The sequence below is a fragment of the Camelus dromedarius genome, chromosome 12 (assembly GCF_036321535.1).
Source record: "Camelus dromedarius isolate mCamDro1 chromosome 12, mCamDro1.pat, whole genome shotgun sequence".
NCBI lineage: Eukaryota > Metazoa > Chordata > Mammalia > Artiodactyla > Camelidae > Camelus > Camelus dromedarius.
Window position 1 is genome coordinate 64,210,165 of NC_087447.1, and position 19,498 is coordinate 64,229,662.

The following is a 19,498-nucleotide window of genomic DNA, read 5'->3' on the forward strand; positions in this document are numbered from 1 at the left end:
TATGTATACCAGGTCCCTGGACAGATCTATGAAGATCCACCATCTCCAGCAGTTGGGAAGCATTTGGCTGATGGTCCCCAGCCCCAAGGTGGCAGTGTGAACTGCCTGCCCAGAGGGAGGGCACACAGAGGGTCCACCAACGTTTACCTGTGACAGTCTCACAGTCAGGATGTGGTAAGAGAGTCCCGACTGAATCTTTTCCCCTTTCTGCCATCTCTAAGAGCTCCACCGCCACCACCAAGGTCCATCAGCCGTCCTGTCCAGTCCCAGCCTTTCCGGAAGAGCCCAAGGAGCTGGTGCTGTGCCCTGCCTTCTCTCTCCGATCTATTTACTTTCTCAATCTCATTTCACCTGGAAAGGAGGCAGTTGGAGGCAATCACCATAAGCAGTATCTTTATTTAGTTATTTAATTTGTAATTCGATGTAAATAGTTTGTATCTTGAAAAATAAACAGTTTCTGTCCCATTTCCCATCACCGCTGCCCTTTTCTGCTGAATTCACAAACTCAGGCTTGGATGCATGTCACAGCCGTCCAGGCTTGTGCAAATAATGTTGTATGTCAGTAATAAGCCAACATCATGAATGGAAAAACTCAAAGCTGGCCACTTCTCACATCTCAGTTAAGACCACCACCGTGTTCTGGAGGGGAGCCCATTGTGTCAGGGCTTCTGATAACAAACAAATGTGCACCACCACCCACATCTGTTTTCTGTATGGTAACACTGGGCATTCAATGAGTGGCTGATAAAGACACTATAAACTTCCTAGAAGAAAACATAAGCAAAACAGTTTCTGACATAAATCTTAGCAATGTTCTCCTAGGGCAGTCTACCCAGGCAATAGAAATACAAGCAAAAATAAACAAATGGGACCTAATTAAACTTATCAGCTTTTGCACAGCAAAGGAAGGAAACCACAAGCAAAACAAAAAGACAAGCTACGGAATGGGAGAAAATATTTGCAAATAATGTGAAATCTCTACTTTGTAACTTCCCCAATCTGTGCAAAATGTGTTTCTTCTAGAGAACTCAAATGTGTCTTTTATTGCTAGTTAGTTATATGCTATTAACACCGCCTAGGGACGGCGATGTGATTTCTGGTTACACAGCTGGGGCACCAGAGAAGTGGGGCACTTTCTCAAGGTCATGGTAAAGTGCCAGCAGAGCCCAACTAGAGCCGGGCCCTCCTGCAGTTCTTTTAGTGCTTTTTGGGCAGAATGAGCCATCTGTGCTGATGCTGTGTGAGCATCAGAGCCCTGCCCCCTTTCCTGCCTGAGAATCAGGAACCAGAGACGTGTTGGGTGTGGTGTGGATCATCAGGTAGCGACTTCACATCTGGCTTGTGTGTCTAAAGACCCAAGAGATTTCACAAAGGCATCATCCCAGACTCGAGGGCTGGGATTTCTCCCGTGTCAGAGCCAGGAGGGTGGGGCCCGGGGTTGTGACGTCACAGCAGACCACGCCTTGGGGGTCTTCCTTTGACAGCCTCAGAACCTACAGCAGGGCTGAGATGAGGATGCCCACGGAGGCAAGATGGGCTGATGGAAACAGACAAGGGGCCTCCCCCCAAGATAACAGAGCTGATGGCAGACGCAGGGCTCTTCAATATGTGAGATTCAGGGTTGGAGAGACACCTCTGTCACAGTCTGGTGGGGACCCCACGTAGCAGCTGGTTCTTCAGGATTCTCAGTATGTGGAGAATGAACAAACATCACAAATAACTCATGATTCATACTGAGAAACATGCTTAAACAGAACACATGCACATCTGTTCAACATGCCTTATTGTGTTAAGATGCAGGATGCAAAGATGAGACGCTGTACCTGCCCTCTGCTCCGACTCTAAGCTCGTAGTCTGGGTGAAAAGACCAGACAGAACCACAAACCCATTAGAACCAATGCCAAACTCACGGGGGGTAGAAGTTGTTCTCTTGGTCTAAAGGAGCAGGGAAACAGAAAGGGAAGTGACAAGTGGGTTGAAGGTGGATGAGTGAGAAAGGGCGACAGGGCTGAGGTCAGAGGGAAGAGGGGACAGCGGGCACAGAGGCAAGACGTGTGTAGGACACCATGGCTCTGGTCTGCAGGGGCAGGCGGAGTCGAGGCTGGGTGGGCTTCTAGGTCCCTGAGCTGCGGTGCCAAAGACTCCCTGTGGCCACAGCATGTTGGGAGCTGGCAAAGATAGATCTAAATAGGAATGGGATCCAGCTGAGGCTGTTTTACAGAAAGATGACGGAGGGCTGCATGAGTCCGCACATGAGGAAGGGACAATAAAGACCCTGTTTCTGTGGCCATGTCACAATTACTCCCCAACATAACCATTTATTTTGCTCAAAACTTTGCAGTCTGGGTTGGGGGGGGGGGCTTGGGATAGGGGTTGGGGTGTAGTTCATCTGTGCTTGGCTCAGTTAGGGAGGCTGAAAAGCACAGGAGCTGTAATAGTGGGGAGTCCTGGGGCATCTCCCTTTGTGGTCTCTCCCAGCCTCAGGGCAGTCGGACCTCTTACATGGTAGCTCAGGGTGTCAAAGGCACAGAGGCAGTGAGAGAGAGACAGTGAGCCAGACAGAAGTCATACTGCCTTTTACGATCAGACCTCAGAAGTCACCCAGCATCACTCTGCCACATCTGTTGGTCAGGCATTTACAAAGACCTGCTGGGGTCTCAGGGAGTGGAGGGTAGACTTCAACTCAAGTGGAAATGGCATGGCTCTAGAAGAGCACGAGAGCCTGGAGACAGTACCATTGCCGTTTTGGAAATCAAAGTCCGTCACACGAGGTGCATGCCAGACCCAGTAACCTAAGTTTTACCTTCATTTCTCACTTCACTCTCCCCTCTACCTATGAGATAGGTGTCATCCTGCCCCTTTTCTGCATCAGGAAATTGAGACTTGGAGATGTTAAGAGGTCTGCCTGAAATCACACATCAAGAAGTGATGGAGCTGGATTCTGTGCACAAGCCTAATGGCCCCAAAGCCCTTTCCCTCTCCCGGTTGCAGCTTCAGCCGCGGGAAGGAAAACACAGAGACAGACTAGTTCAAAGTCACGGTCCTGCTCCGGAATGTGGTCGCCATTGAGAAGGGCAGGTGATTTACGAGCTGAATAGGGAGCTGAATAAACAGATCTGAGGACCAACTGAATGTGTGTTGTGTCTGCATCAGATACGCTACAGGATAAGCATTTCCTGTGTAGTCAGTGCAAATGCCAAGGGGCTCCTGTGCTTTGAGTTAACAAAGGAGATATGGACGAGGAAGCAGGAGGCGCCTGTGATTGTCAGCATCTCACCACCTGCGACCTCCATTCTTAGCCACCCCGTTTTCGCTTTAAGAGGAAAGAAGAGAGCGGAGATGAGGTTGTACATAGGGAGGCTCACTCCTCCCTGGCACTCCGCAGCCCCCTGCACGCTGACCTTCTCAGCTTGAGCCAGGCTGCATTCCTCTAGTGGGAGAGCTGAGGTCTGGCGGACAGGTGCCCAGCATTTTGGAAGCTGGGCTGAGAGACAACATAGCAGAGAAGAATGACTGGGAGCCTCCTGGCTGTGTTCCTACCTGTGGTTCCCGTTGTCCCAGCCCCAGTGCACTCTGTCCTTCTAGAGATTGGATTGGGTGCCCAAACATCTCCCCTTTTGCCCAGGCTGGCAGGTTGGGTCCCTCTGGTCACCCATCACTCAGAGTCCCGAGTAAGGCAAGCACAGGAGGACTCAGTCCCGACAGCTTGCCTCGCCCGCCCACAGCGAGGAGTTAGAGCACCCATAGCGCGGCCTCTTCCCAAACACCTCACAGCCGACGTCACTGTGTCATCCCTGCAGACCCGCATGGTGAGACCCCTGGTGGTCCCAAATGTGGGAAGGCCCTCCCCTCTTCCCGTGGTATTGACTCCGCAGGCTTCCTTTCAGCTGACTCTGCTTTTTCTTCCTTTCCTTCTTGAAAAACAGAAATCAACATGAAAGGCTAGAGATATGCCTTCAACTCCCAGCTTCCCGGCAGCCGTGGGCCTCCCAAGAGTCCTGAGCCAAGCAGTGATCCCTTCCACCAGCTGTGCGTTCCGAGCGGGAGTTTCACAAACCTTCTGTTGACACACAGCTTTCAAAGAGCACGTCAGTTTCATGTTCTGAAAATCTCCCTCCCTCCCTTTCCTCCTCTCCTTTGAACTTGGAAGGCGTCTCCCGCAGGAGATTGGAGTGTGGGCTTTCTGCCTTTCTGACATTTGTTTGCTTGCTGGCTTTTATCTTTCATCTTTCCCACAAGGATTCCAGGTGGCTAACAGCAAAGTACACACACACACACACAGAATGGTTAATGACATCATAACAGGAGGCCCTCGGTGTTTGTGATTTCAAATTCCCAGTTTCAGCTAGTCTTTAATAATGCTGAAGGCCGGTGATGTAAGAGAATGTTGAAATCTCTTGAGATTTGAGCCACTCAGCCTCAGCCCCTTTCTGGGAGGCGGGACAATCTGCACACTCAAGAGTCAATAAAGCATGGCAGGTTCACCCTGTCCGTCCCAGAGGCCAGCGGCACCGACTGGGGCACAATGGGCAGTGGGCCAGGGTGAGTGGCCTCCTGATGCGACTCATCTGCCTGCCTGGCTCATGAAACCCCATCCAAGGCTCTGCCGATGCCTAAGGGGACGTTTGTGGGGAGGGGCAAGTATGTTTCAGCATGTTCTCCTGTCCCTAGTGTGTTTGATAATCAGATACATCTTCAAAAATAAAAGAATTTCTATAAATGTTGGAGAGGGTGTGGAGAAAAGGGAACCCTCCCACACTGTTGGTAGGAATGTAAATTGGTGCAGCCACAATGGAGAACCTCCTTTCCTTCCTTCCTTCCTCCCTCCCTCCCTTCCTCTCTCTCTCTTTTCTTTTCTTTCTCTCTCTCTTTCTCTCTTTCTTTCTTCACCTTCTCTTTCTCCTTCTTCTTCTTTGCAAATTCTTCTTCACTGAAGGGAATCCTCCTCTGACCTCCTGCCTCTATCCCTACCCAAAGGCCTGGCTGGGATTCAGCAGGTCCTCATAGACTTTGAAATTAAGTTGAGCAAAGGTGCATGAAGGGGCCACCTGACCAGAAGCAGCCCTCAAGGCTGATCTTCTGAGCTTCTGGAACTGCCCATCATGGCTCCACTTTCTCATGGAGAGAGGAGTGACTGCAGCTCTGCCAGGGTTGCCGAGAGCTCACATGGCACCTTTAGCAAGTTAGAAAAAGGCACACTCCCTCAAGACATTTGATTACCATGTGCTGGAAAACAGTGATTATAAACCTACATACCTAGGGTGATGCCTAAGTTCATGTCACCTCCTGCAGTTGGCTGGTGCCCAACCTGGACAACCATACTGGTCAGGCCGAGTCACACAAACACAGTTCTATACTGGTTCTGCCACTTATCAGCTGAGTGATCTTGGGCGGGTCACTGGGCTCACTGAAGATCAGTTTCTGATAGAATGGAGGCAGTGTTGTCTCCTGCCCAACTTGTTCACAGGTTTAAATGGGGAAATCGGGAAAAGCTATTGCTAAGGAGCCAGAGTGAGAGTTTTCTTCTTGGAATATGATGGAAATATTAAAAATCAGAGACCAGAGCCTTGTCCCAGAAGGACATGCATCCCTCTCTGCCTCCCTGCCAAGTCGCAGGGGGGATAATGGGATCTTTTTAAGTCCTTCTGTGATTTGATTTTCTTGTCACAGTGGGAGAAGAGGTGGGCGGGTAGTTGAGGTTCGTCCTCAGTTTCCTCTGCTCCTAAATCTTTGGTGACTATTCCTCCTATAAACCCTACCCCTCTCTCACCCTGTGTCTCTTCCCCTTACTCTCCTGTTCTTTCTTCCTCCTGTTCAAGTCTAATTCCAGAAAATGATTGGTAAGTCTTAATGATTATTTGGAAATTTGCCTCTAAATAATTTCAGGGAAAAAAAAAAAAAAAAAACTGGAATCTAACCAGTGCATTTGGACATCAGGGTCCAAGGGAAAGATATCTGGGACCCAATTTCTGTATATGACATGGAAATATCACCAAGATGACCGCTGTTCCACCTTTAAAAATCCTGTAGATGACCACGTGTCAGTTTGCTGCTCAGACTGTGGCCCCCTCTAGTGGCAATCCATGGGAATGGCTACCATTCTCCCTCTAGGATGGGGCCTTGAAGTTCTGCTGCTCTAATGCTGGATCCCCGCCCCTGTCCAACCCTTTAAACAGTCATAGCAATCAGGTAAGACTTTATTTGGGCCTCATGGTCATCTTCCGATATTTAGAGGGCAAGAACCTCACTCTCTCAGATTGTTCAGGAGCCCAGGTCTCCAAGCCAAGCTCAGTCATTAGCTGGGGCACCTCTGAGCACCAGTTTCCTTATCTATAAAATGGGATTACTGATGCCTGGTGTCTGTTCCCACAAGACTGTTGTGAGGATCAAAAGAGACAGTAAGGGGCAAGAGAGTGAAAGCTCTTTGAAAACTGTATCCATAAATAAACGTAGTGATGGTTCTCATATGCTGTCTAATGCAGTAGCCACTAACCACATGTGACTATTTAAATTGAAATCGATTAAAAATAAATAAAAATAAAAATTCAGTGCTTCAGTCACACTGGCCACACTTCAAGTGCTCAATCGTGTGCCTGGTGGCTACCAAATTACAGAGCACAAAACCAGAACATTTCTATCATCACAGAAAGTTCTGTTGGACAGCCCTGCAGCCTAGAGAATTGATTTGAAGAAAAAGCTTCACATTCTCCAATTCTGCTCTGCCCTTAAAGAAGAAAGCTCATATGTAGTAGTTTGTAAGTAGAGGAAGACGCCTAGATCACACTACCCAATGGGTACAACGGATTCATTCATTTTGTGTGTTGGGGGGGCGGGGTTCCCATACAAATACACACACACACACACATACTTATACATAGAGAGAGAACCTGCTATGTGTCTGCCAAGCATTGTGCTACTTTCATGATAAAAACACTCAATAAAATAAGAATAGAAGGGAAACTTCCTCAGTCTAATAAGGGCAATTACCAAAACCCCACAGCTAACATCATACTTAATGATGGAAGACTAAATGCTTTTCCCCCAGGTTCGGGAACAAAACAAGGATGTCTGCCGTCATCACTTCTATTCAATATTGTATTAAAAGTTCTAGCCAGGGCAATCAGACAAGGTAAAGAAGTAAAAGGCATTCAGATTGGTTAGAAAGGAAAAAATAATACTGTTTTTATTCACAGATAACACGATCATGTATATCGAACATCTTAAAGAATCTGCAGCAACAATAAGAACAAAAAAATTAGAATACGTAAGTTTGGCAAGGTGCAGGATGCAGGATAAGTATACAAAAATCAATTGTATTTCTATACACTACCAATGAATAATCTGAACATGAAATGAATAACACAATCTCAATTATAAAAGCATCAAAAATATTTAAATATTTTAGAATAAATATAACAAAATTATTATCAATTTGTACACTGAAAACTATAAAACATGACTAAAAGAAATTACGTAAACCTAAATAAATGGAAAAACATACATGCTCATGGAGCAGGAGATTTAATATTATTAAGATTATTTACAGATTGGATATAATCCTTATCAAAATCCCAGAGGCGTTTTTTTTTTGCAGAAATTGACAGGTCAATCATGAAATTTGTATAGAAATGCAAGAGACCTGACCTGAAATAGTCCAAATGAGCTTAAAAAAGAGCAAAGTTGGAGGACTCACACATTTCAATTTCAAAGCTTACTGCAAACTACAGTTACCAAGACAGTGTGGTACTAACATAAACACAGACAAATGGACCAATGGAATGGAATTGAGAGTCTAGTAATAAACCCTTACATTTATGGTCTCTTGTCCTCAGTTCATGAAATCAGAGCCATAAAAGTGAAATGGGTGTCTTATTCATAACATACCACATTCCACCATAACTGGGTTTACATCAATGAGGTGACTTTTGGAAAGCATCTGAGGATGGTGGTTGATTGTCAGGGGAACCAACCCTGAACAGAGGGTTGGAATTTTCAGTCCCAGGACATGTATGCCTGGGAGGCGACTCCAGGGGACTCGAGGTTAAATCCATCACCAATGGTCAATGATTTAATCAATCATGCCTATGTGATGAAGCCTCCAGAAAAACCCAAAAGGAGGAGGTTTAGAGAGCTTCCAGGTTGGGGAACCAAAACACTTCCCAGTGCCACATCCCAGGCCCCATGAGGACAGAAGTTCTTTGCTCAGGACCTCCCCCGGTGCATCTCTTCTCTGGCTGTTGACTCATAGCCTTTAATATTCTTTGAGATAAGTTGGTCATCTAGTAAGTAAACAGGTTTCCTGAGTTCTGTGAGCTGCTTTAGCAAATTAATCCAACCTAAAGAGGGGGTCGTGGAAACTTCCAATTTATAAAAGTCAGTTGGTCAGAAGCATGGGTAACAATCTGGACTTGTGCCTAGTCTGAAGTCCACTTTAGCAGATTAAACAAACCCTAGGAGGGGGTCATTGGAACCTCGAATCTACAGCTGGTCAGTATGAGCCCGCATCTTAAGTGGGTAGGGGGCAGTCTCATGGGACTGAGCCTTCAGACTGGAATCTGATAGTGTCAGAATTGAGTTAAATTATAGGACACCCAGCTGGTGTTCAGAGCATTGCTTGGTGGTGTGTAGAAACCAACCCTTCCCTCCCCAACACTGGAATTGGTCCTGGAACTTTTAATGCATTTAGCATATTTCAGAAAGTCGTACAAGGCAGGCTCTGGACCTTTATAAACTGGGTCTTTGCTGACATAGCAGAGCATTGCAGTGAGGCAGCTGCCGTCTCACTGGCCCCAGTGTCTTCCTCCTGCCCTGAGAGCTGCCACAGTCTGTCCATGTGACAGGCATCGTCTTTGTAAGGTGATGTCATCTGTGGCTCAGAGGATGGACCATGGGGTCAAAGAGACCTGGATTCAGCAACTGTTCCTACAAACTCTGGGCAACCTGATCTCTGAGTTTCAGCTTCTGCACCTGTTTGGGGATAACACTGGTCTCCCAGGGTTGCTGCTGGCAACCTGCAACCTGTTGACTCAGACAACCCACATCAAATTCCCAGCACAGGCCTGGCACAAATGGAGCACTCAGCAAATGCCAGGAATGACTAGTCCTCATTTTGCTCTATGGAGATTTGGCATATCTGCTGGGAGGGGGAGGGATGGCCTAGGAAAGAAAGAGGAGGGCACAAAAAGGTGGAGGCGGAGCCTGATTATCCTGCAGCTACTCAGGAAGGGGATCCAGGCAGCCTCTTCCTGGCTACAGATTACTTTGGAAAATGGGCCTCAAATGGCCCCAGACAGTCCCGTGGCTGTTAAAGAATGCAGGTGCTGGAAGGCTTACGATATATACACGGCTCCTCAGGCCCTCCGTACCCCAGGGAATGCCAGTACCCACTCACTGTCCAGCTTTTATGAGTATTTTTAAAACTCTCCTTTGAACCTCTCTGTAGGATGGTGTCATCAAATGTCTTGTCCAGATGACAAAGTTATTTATTAACAGACCCAAAAATGACTACATCCAGTGCACACCTCTCCTTAGCATAGTTCTCTTAATGATCCACCCCATTAAAAAAAAGGGGGGGGTGCTTCCTCTCTAAAGTCTCTAAGCGCTCTGAAGTACCATTGCTTTCATTTCGTTAACAGTGGTTTCCTAGGCCAAACCTTGCGGCTAGTCAACTGACTGCCCGCTCTGCCCCTTGGGAGCATCTTATCACTTAATAAATCCTCGCTTTGCTTTCTTGACCTCCACGCCTCATCTCTGAATTCTTTCTGCAAGGAGATGAGAACCTACTCTTTGGTAACAAAAGCTTGAAGGAACCACACAGTTTCAGAGGGACTGAAACAGGCCGAGCTTGGGGGTAGGGTATGGGGGTGCAGTGTGCAGACATGAGATGGGAAAAGTGGGAAAGGGCCTTGCGGGTCTGGATTTCATCCTTAGAGTCATGAAGAAGCATTTACAGGTGAGCTGTAGAGCGTCCACTGTGGCCTATTTGGGATGGTAGGTTAGGAAATAAGGAGGTGGGGCTCAGAGGGTTGGAGGCGGGAGGCCCTTTTGGCTGAGTGTGGGTCTCCAGGGAATGTTCCTAGTGAAGGGTGCCTGCTGAGAGTGATGCCTCCCTCCATGTGGACTGTGGACTGGCAACGGCTTCCTCTGAGGGAGGAGGAAGAGCTGTCCTGAGCCTTAGGAAGGCCTGACAGCTTCCCCTGTGCACTCTTGGGAGAGGTGCAATGACTCCACGTTTCTCAACTCACAGTGCACCTTACTTCATCTATACCTTCATCAGTTTCCCGCTTCTCATATAATTTTGAAGCCAATCCCAGACATTATGTATTTCATTTAAACATCCAGGAATAGATCTCTCTTTTTTTTTATTGTTACATATAGTTAGTTTACAATGTTGTGTTAATTTCTGCTGTACAGCATCGTGACTCAGTGATACATTCCTTTTCATATTCCTTTTCCCTCCAGGCCCTGGACAAGGCCACTGGGCACCGTGTAACATCACCCTGCTAGTAGGTGGCAGAGCTGGGATTCAAACCCAGGTGGTATGAGAGCTCTGGGCACCTGGGGGAGTCTGGTTCAGTTCTAATCTAGGATGCTGCCTTCTCCTCCCAACCCCACCTTCAGAAGGTATAAACGTGTCCAGCTTTGGAGGCCTGCAGGCAGGTATGGAAGGTGGCATTAAAGAAGGTCAGGAGAGAGAGTTGTAGATGGTGTGTGGAGTGCGGTGGGGCAGTAATGGAGATGAGGCTGTAAGTGTGTTGGGTTGGGTGGCCTCGTTTATGTCTTTATATCCAGTTGGCACAGGAAGGAGTTCATCTTTTATCCACGGCAATGGGGAACCACTGGATATTTTAAAGCAAAGAAGAAACTCATTCACTCATTCATTTATTCATTCATTCATTCATTCAATAAGCCCATGGGCACATGAAAAGATGCTCAACATCGCTAACCATCTGGGAAATGCAAATCAACGCCACAAAGAGATATTGCTTCACACCCATTAGAATGGCTGTCATCAAAAGTACACAAATAAATGTCGGCGAGGATGTGGAGAAAAGGAAACCCTCATACACTGTTGGTAGGAATGTAAACTGGTGCAGCCACTGTGGAGAGCAGTATGGAGGTTTCTCAACTAAAAATAGAACTATCATATGACCCAGCAAATTCCCCTCCTGGGTATGTATCTGAAAAAAATGAGAACACTAATTCAAAAAAATACATGTATCCCAATGTTCATAGCAGCATTATTTACAACTGCCAACATGTGGCATTTTCCACACCTGTAAAAAAAGAAAATAAATTACAGACCTTACCCTGTGAACTGGTACAAGGATTAACTGGGTTACTATTTCAGTGTGCTGAGCTCTGCCGAGGCGTGGGCACCATTTGGGTGCCTGCCTGTCTGTTGCTCGGGACACAGAGCAGCACGGTGCTGTGGACCTGCCCTCAGGGGCTGGCAGTCCGGCTGCAGGGCTAACACTGTGTGAACAGTACAACGCAAGGTCAGACAACATGTACCCTGAGACGGGGACAACAGAGCATCGTGGGGAGGATGCCGGTCCTGGTGGGCTGTTTCTTTTTCTAAGACTTTTTTTTTTCTTAAGTGTTCTGTTATTCCCTTGTAGTTTCCATGATGTCATTTTCTGAAGCACAGCATTCCAGATGTTTTGAAAAAGCCATTGATCTCAGTCCAAGCTCCTTATTTTACAGCTAAGGTAACTGAGGCCCCCAGAGAGGGAGAGTGAATTGCCCAGGGTCACAGAGCTTTTTATGGTAGAGCTGAGTCCCAGACCACTGCTTTTAATTTTTTAATTTGTGTGTGTGTGGGGGGGCAGGGAGGTAATTTAGTTTATTTATTTAACTAGTATTATTATTTTTTAAATGGAGGTACTGGGGAATGAACCCAGGACCTCATGCACACTAAGCATGCGCCCTACCACTGAGCTATACCCTCCCCTGCCCCCGACCACTGCTCTTTTCCATTATTCTAAACAGCTTTTTAATGGGTTGAATCTCTAATGTAGAGGAACAAGAGTTCACCTTAACAGAGATTTAACCTGCAGGATGTCTAGAATCTTCATCTGGACTCAGAGATTTACCCAGCACCCCAAGGAAAGCCTTTTTTAAGACTTCCAAGGACAAAAGACCCGGAGGGAAAGGGGCCATGCCTGTGTGCCAGCAGAGAAGATAAGAAGAACAGTGTTTAGTGACTACAGGGGCCTGAGAACCCATAGGTTGTAATAGTTCAATTAGTTATTAGTGCTTGCTATGGCCCAGGTAATCTGCAAGATGTCAGAAATGCCAAAGTAAGCAAGCCAGTCTCAGACCCTGGCTTCATAGAGCAGGGGTTCTCAACATTGGACAACTTTGCCCCCCAGGGCACATTTAGCAAAGTCTGCAGAAATTTTTGATGATCCTGACTTAGGAGGGGGTTGCTCCAGAGATGCCATCCACATCCCACAATGCGTTGGAGAGCCCCCACCACAAATAATTATTCCCCCAAAATGTCAACAGTGCTAAGGTTGAGAAAACCTGCCACTGAACATAAAGTCAATGATAATCAAACAAGTAGTTAAAGTATAATTAGTGTTATGGTACAGGAAACTCAAGATACTGTAAGAAGAACCTGTAATATGAAGACTTAACCTAGAGATCAAGGCAGGTCTCTGAGAATAGGGGATGTTTGAATCCCCAAGGATGAGTGGGAGCTTGCAACTCAAAGGAGTGAGGATGGGAGACCCAGGATATGGCAGAGGAGGGGGTGAGGCTTACAAAGTCCTGGAGGAGGAAGAGACCTCTTTCAAAGAATTGAGAGATATTTAGTATGGTTGGAGCAGCCTGAAAATGGAAATCACAAAAGATGAGTCAAGGAGATTCTCAAAAGACACCCCATTAACATGCAGTAGGTGTCTACCAGGCACCATTCCCTGTCCCCATGCTGGCAAGTCCTACCTGGACCAATTAATAGCACTGCCCTTGAGGAGCTTCTAGTGCTGAGAAGTGAAGGATTTTGGCTTTTACCTTAAGGGCAATGGGAAGCCGTGGGAAGGCTTTATCTAGGCGATGACAGAGTAAGATTAGCATCTTAGAAAGCACGTGGGGGATGGATTTGGGGGCCGCAAGAGTGGAAGCAGGAGGACCAGTTGGAGGTTGTTACCATAATCCAGGTAGCAGATGAAGGTGGCCTGAACTAGGAGAGACACGGGCACATGGAGGAAGGACAGATTCCAGAGACATGAGGTGGATACACATATGTGCATGTGCAGAACAGATGGTTTCAAATTACATTAAAAATCCGAGAATAGAAGTGAATTTACAAAGTAGATGACCAGGTTTGTTGGTGAGTGCTGACAACAGTTACCTCCCTACATGGTTCTATTTGTCTTCTCCAACTGTTTGCATGAGCTGGGAGAGTGGCTTGAGACTCCTGGCCATGGTTGATGTCCTAAAAAACCTGAAGTTCATGTTTCCCTTCCCCATCTCTCCCCCCACCCCCATTCTGTACGAAAGGAGAGGGCTCTGTGCTGCTTGCTTCTCCTGAAGGCCAGGCCATTTCTCTGCCCCCAGGCATCTTCTTTCCCTGGTCCCAGACAACCTTGCACATTCGCAGTGACTTATCCTGTTTGCAGACGTCAACCGCATGCAGGTTTAGAGAATCTGATCATTCACTGATGGGCCTTTGTTTTCTGGTCTTTTTGCTTTGTGATACCGGCTGGTGCCATGACTGGTCAGTTCTTTGTAAGTTTCCCAATGCTGCTGTAACAAATGTAGTGGCTTTAATCATCTTACATGTTTTCTCTTTCAGTTCTGGAAGCTGGAACTCTAAAATCAAGGGGTTGATAGGGCTGCATTCCTTCTGGAGAGTCTAGGAAAGAAGTTTCTTGCCTTTTCCAGCTTCCAGAGGTGGCTTGCATTCCTGAGCTCATGGTCCCTGCTTGTGTGGCCGTATTTCTGTATTTTCCTCTACCTCTATTTTCACACCATCTTCTCTGACTCTAATCCACCTTTCTTTTAAAAGGTGATTATATGATTATACTGGGCTAACAGGATGATCAGTGATCATTTCTCCTATTTTAAGATTCTCAACTCACACCTGTTAAGTGCCTTTTGCCAAGGTAGCATACTCAAATTCCAAGGATTAGGACGTGGACATGTTTAGGGGGGTGATTGTTCAGCCTGCCGCAGGCCCCTCACAGCTGCTGCACCCTTGTACATCACCATGAAGACCACCCACACTCCTTGCTGGTGGGTGAGCCCCACTGGTTCTTCTGGAAAGGCCAATCCAACCCCCCATAGTCACTCCCTGCATGGGCCCTTTCAGTTCGCACCAACATGTTCAACTATTTTCAAAACACGTTATGAGTCAGGGTGACTAAATTAGGGGCGTCCAAGCTCAGATTCACATTTGTCTCTAAGATGCTATGCCTAGGTGTTGAGCTGAGGTGCGGACTCACTCTTGCATTCATTTATTCCAGAGGTTAAAAAGACAAGCAAACAAACAAAAAAACCCAAAACCAAAAGAAACAAAGCACCTGCTGACTTACACTGATCAGCTATGTTTCTTTTAAGATGCCATTGTTGCCATGGTGACCAGAGGCTAAAGAGATTCTCTCACCTCTTTCTCATTTCCCACCCCTCTGTACGTTTCCTCAGCAGATCTCCATTGCGTTCATTTATGGATACGTCAGGGGCACTCTCCTACCTAAAGAAAATCCTCGTTCTGCTTTCTGCAAGTGGGCATCTCTGGGGCAAGTGAATCCAGCCTCCAGGATTCATAGGCCATAAGTTGGCACGTCTTGACCTGCCTCCTCCAGGCAAATGCAGGAGAAACTGGCTGGTGTGCTCCCAGTGAATAATTAATCAGCATCCAACTGCCAAGTCTGTGCATGCTGTCAGTGTCAATGTCTGCAGTGGGGAGAGATGTGGGGAAGGACTGAGGGAGGACAGAGCTGGTCCAGGGCCTAGAGAGAACAGGAGAATGAATCCACTTGTTAGACCCTCTCTTCTGCACTCCTTTCCATGATGACACATCAAGTCCCATGATTACACACCCCATACCCCACCACTGCCATGGTCTAAGAACCAATCAAGGCCCAGGAGGCAGTGAGGTATAAGATCTAAGATGGAAAGATGTGATTTTGTTCCCAGCTGTGGGACCTCAGGCAGGGCAGTCTCCCAAACACACCTTCCCTATCTGTAAACTGCAATCAAGACCTCTGCCTCATAGCCCTCCCAGCTCCCTTTTCCCCTCTATAAGAGCGTTGTCCCCCTGCCATGAGAATTTGCACTTGGCTTGCCATGGTTGCAGATCCTGAATTGCAATTTTCAATTTACTCAAATAAATCTATCTTTGCTGGAGGAAAAACAAAACCCTCTGTTTCACCTGCTCTGTGGAATCCTTATGAGGATCAGATCGGGTCACTGGGACTGAGCACATGATGATGACGGTGATGGTAGTGATGGTGATGTTGGTGGTGGTGGTGGTGGTGATGGTAGAGACAATGTCATAAAATTGGTATCATACAACATGCAGCCTTTTCAGACTGGATTCTGTCACCTAGCACCTGAGGTTCTTCCATGGATTTTCATGTCTTGATAACACATTTCTTTTTAAGGCTGCGTTATATTCCATTGCATGGATATGCCACACTTAGTTTACCTAACCACCTTTCCATGGACATCTTGGTTGCTTCCAAGTTTACAGCTGTTATACATATTCATGTGCAGGTCTTGTGTGGACATAAGTTTTCAGCTCGTTGTGGGAAATATCTAAGAGCATGATGGTTGCTGGATCATATGGTAAGCTTATGTTCAGCTTTGTAAGAAACTGCCAAATCGTCTTCTAAAATAGCTGTACCGGGGGGAGGGTGTAGCTCAAGGACTAGAGGACGTGCTTAGCATGCATAAGGTCCTGGGTTCAATCCCTAGTACCTCCTCCAAAAATAAACAAATAAACCCAATTACCTCCTCCCCCAAATTTTTTTTTTAATTAAAAAAAAAATAGCTGTACTATTTTGCATTCCCACCGGCAATGAATGAGAGTTTCTGTTGGGCTACATTCTTGCAAGCAACTGCTGTTGTCATTGCTTTGGATCTAAGCCATTCTAACAGCAGTGAGCATTCTGTAGCAGTATCTTATTTTAATCTGCAATTTCTAATAACATATGATGTTGACCATGCTTTCATATTTTTATGTGCCATCTGTATGTCTTCGCTGGTGAGGAGTCTGTTTAGGATTTTTGGGCCATTTTAAAATTAAGTTGTTTTCTGATTGTTGAGTTTTAAGAGTTCTTTGTGTATTTTGATGACAGTCTTTTATCAGATATGTGTCTTGCAGAGATTTTTCTCCCACTTTGTTTATCTTATCATTCTCCTTTTTAAAAAAAAAGTAAAACTGGGAATTGAACCCAGGACTTCGTGCATGCTAAGCATGCACTCTACCACAGAGCTATGCCCTCTTCCCTCTTTTCATTCTCTTAATATCATGCAGTTTTAAAAAATTTTTAATGAAGTCCAACTCATCAACTTTTTCTCTCATGGATTGTGCTCTTGCTGTTTTATCTAAAAAGCTATTGCCAAACCCAAGATAACTTCTTTTCTCCTATGATATCTTCTAGCAGTTTTAGAGTTTTGTGTTTTACAATAATGTAAAGTCAGTGATCCATTTTGAGTTAACTTTTGTGAAAGATGTGAAGTCTGTGTCAATAGTCACTGTTTTGAATATGGAAGTCCAGTTGTTCTGGAACCATTTGTTCAAAAGACTATCCTTTTCCCATTGTTTTTGCTCTTTTGTCAAAGATCGGTTGACTGCATTTGTATGGGTCTCTGTCTGGGCTCTCTGTTCTGTTCCATTGATCTTTTGGTCTATTCTCTCACCAATGTCACTCCGTCTTGAGTACCATGGCTCTATAGTAAATCTTAAAGTCAGGTATTGTCAGTCTTCCAAGTTTCTTCTTCTTCAGTACTGTCTGTGTTGGTTATTCTGTCTTTTCTCTTCCGATATTAAGTTTAGGATTAGTTTGTTGATATCTACAAATAACTCTCTGGTATTTTAATTTTAATGGCAATAAACCACAGATCAAGTTGGAGAGAACAGACATTTTAACACTTTAGAGTCTTTCTATTCATCAACATGGAATATCTCTCCATTTATACAGTCCTTTGATTTCTATCATCAGCATTTCATAGTTATCCTCATACAGACCTTATAGAAATTTTTTTTAGATTTATCACTAAGTATTTCTATTTTGGGGGGTGCTAATGTAAATGGTATTGTGTCTTTTTATTTTAAATTCCAGTTGTTCATTGGCTGGTATATAGGAAAATGATTAACTTTGTATCCAGCAAGATTGTTATCATCATTTATAATCAGTCAGTTTCAGGAGTTTCTTTGTTGATTCTTTGAGATTTTCTATACAATCATGTAATCTGCAAACAAAGATGGTTTTATTTCTTTTTTTTTCCCAATTTGTATACTTATAATTTCCTTTTTGGGGGCTTTATTGCTTTAGCTAGGACTTCTAGTTGAAATGTTGAAAGGAGTGGTGAGAGGGGACCCCTTTGCCTCATTCCTGATTATAGGGAGGAAGCATCCAGTTTCCCACCACTAAGTATGATGTTAGCTGTTAAGTTTTTGGTACATATTTTTTATTGAATTTTTAAAATCAAAGTGTATTTGATTTACAATATGGCAGATATTCTTTTTCAAGTTGAGGAGGCTCCCCTCTAGACCTAGTTTTCTGAGACTTTTTATCATGAATGGGTGGATTTTGTCAAATGCTTTTTCTGCATCTATTGATAGGATCATATGATTTTTCTTCATTAGCTTGTTGATGTGATGAGTCATATTAGTTGATTTTAGAATGTTTAACCAGCTTTTTATACATTGTTTGACTTAATCTACTAATTTTTTGTTGAATATTTTTGCATCTATGTTCATTTTTTTTTAAGTCCCCCAGGTGAGCCCAATACAGTTTGGCTAAGAGCCACTGACATAGAGAAATAACCATGTATTCTGAGAGGTGTGTCTGGGGATATTCACTGCAGTATTATTGATAAGAGTTTAATATTGGAAAACATACAAGTGTCCATTAATAGAGAACTAGCTAAAGCAGCCATGGTACATTCATACCGTGGAATACTGGCAGTTAACATAGAATGGGTAGATTTATACATACTCACTTGTTAAGATACCTGAAAGGTATTTTTAAATGAAAAGAAGCATGTTGTAAAATAATTGCTAGTGTAATCCTATTTTTATTTACCTCCTCAAAATTATATATTTCTCCATGTGTGTAAGTATGTAAGGCCATAGAGGAAGGCCTGAAAGGATGCGTTAATAAATTGATTACGCTGGGAAGGGTAGGAGATTGAATTAGAGTCAAGGAGACTTTCCCATTATCTTTTCTGCTTAGAATTTTTACAGTGAAAATGTATTACCACACTATTTGTCCACTAAAATATATTTGTAAATTATAATGGCACTTATGAAGTTCCAGGCACTGTGAAAAGTTGTGAAAACTCCAAAATAAACAATACATGGTCCCTGTTCTAAAGGGTTTATAATCTGCTGGGAAAGATAGACCTGTAAAAGCAAGAATAAAGTATTATTCATACTATGGTGGAAATGTATACAGGTCACAGGGAAGCTTAAAGGGGGAAGAATCAGTGAATTTTACCTCTGAGTGGTTGGTTGAGATATGGAAAGGTAACAGGGATGTAGCAACCCTTGAGCTGCATCTTAAAAGATGAGTTGTGTTAATTAACCCAGGAGGCCATTAGACAGAGATGACTCTGATGTTGTGGCCACCTACACAAGAAAACCAAAATCTGAGCTTGAAAAGGCCTCAGGGTTATGAAACTGGGCTTCAAACTGCAGCCAATCAATAATGTGCTTGCTCTGTTTCTGCCTTTTCTCTAAAAAAGTCTCTCCCCACTTCCTGTCTTTTGGAGCACTCATAACCACTTCTGGTTTGGTGCTGCCCAATTCAAGTCAATAAATGTTCAAATAAACTCAAAAAAGTTTGGATGCTTCAGTTTATCTTTTAACCGTAGAGAGTTTCTGGTCACTGGGACGTGGGTATGGGGTGGAATGCACAACACTGGGAGGGAGGCTGGATGGGACGTCCAGGCAGAGGGAGCCTTACACACAAAGGCCAGGAGGCATGTTTACTGTGTTTGGGGATTATGTGGCTGTGCTGAATGTTCCCAACAGGTAAGAAAGGAGAGACGACTGAAGAGGTAAGCCCACCTTCACGTTCAGAGTATTACCAGGAGAGGAGGGGTCACACACCACGCATGTGCAGTGCTGGGTTTGCCCATCCTTCGGATGAACACGCAGAGGGAGCCTCAGGAGAAAGCAGTAGCTGTGACTGTGGCACCAACTAGACTTGTGTCCTCAATCCAGCTCCCCCACTTCAGAGCAGTGGAATTGTTTTCAAATTACACCCAGCCTCTGTCTCCACATTCCTGGAATGGAAATAAGCATATCTCCCTGGTAGTG